This window comes from Bombus vancouverensis, chromosome 3 (genome assembly GCF_051014615.1).
Source record: "Bombus vancouverensis nearcticus chromosome 3, iyBomVanc1_principal, whole genome shotgun sequence".
Taxonomy (NCBI): domain Eukaryota; kingdom Metazoa; phylum Arthropoda; class Insecta; order Hymenoptera; family Apidae; genus Bombus; species Bombus vancouverensis.
Window position 1 is genome coordinate 10,499,013 of NC_134913.1, and position 857 is coordinate 10,499,869.

Consider the following 857-nt stretch of genomic DNA (forward strand, 5'->3'; position numbering starts at 1 on the left):
GCGGATTTCAGGAACTTCCAAATTTCTATGAATACACAAACATCCACGATCCATATAAAATATTCTAAAAATTTCCATATATTTTTTGTTTAGATTAAAATAAAAGAGACGTAGAGATCCTAATCCTCTGCATAGTAAAGCAGAGTAAACGTATGACTGCGAGTATTTTAGAAACCTGTTTTATTTTAATTTTTCTCCAACTATCAACAGATATCCTAACATGTTTCACGCTGGCCGATAACGATAAGCGATATACGGTCGATATACTATTTAATTTTTTAGCAATAAAATGCTTCCTGATAATGTAACATTAGCAACAATACGTCCAGTCTAGAGTGTTAGCAATTACAAAATCAATTACGATTTATGATGCAATTCTCTTGACTCATTATCACAACCGGTTACGTTACACCAGACGTGTCCGGGACGAACAATCGAGATCTAATCAAAGTTCAATAATTGGAGGCGGTTCGACGATTTCTTCGCGGAAGGAAGCCCCCATGGCGAGGGTGGACAATACACAAGGTGTGTAATGACTCATCTCTAGCGTGGATGTATCGCGTACTATGTCAGTAACGGCAGAATACATCATACGAAATGTGAGATGCTCGTTAGTCTCGTTCCAGGTGGCTCGTTATCGCTGGTAGCAGTGTGTCAAGTATCAGTAAGTTAGCCTCAACGCGTGACACTCGTGTAATACCTAGTAAAGGTAAAATTATGAAAGAACCTCGGGATTCGATAAGAAGGAAGGGAGAGAAAGGGACGAGGAAGAACAGATTCGTTCGATGATGTGCGGTGAAAGATCCATTGACACGACGACCCGCTTCTTCGAATTTGCGAATCAAGCCGGATGCATC

At 40.0% G+C, this 857-nt stretch overlaps 1 long non-coding RNA gene across 1 annotated transcript; it reads left to right on the forward strand.

The window, feature by feature from the left end:
- The first annotated feature begins 358 nt into the window (after nucleotides 1-358).
- Nucleotides 359-857, forward strand: LOC117165851 (uncharacterized). The gene is made up of 2 exons (XR_004466108.2): nucleotides 359-525; nucleotides 616-857. It is a non-coding gene; the product is annotated as an uncharacterized LOC117165851 (long non-coding RNA).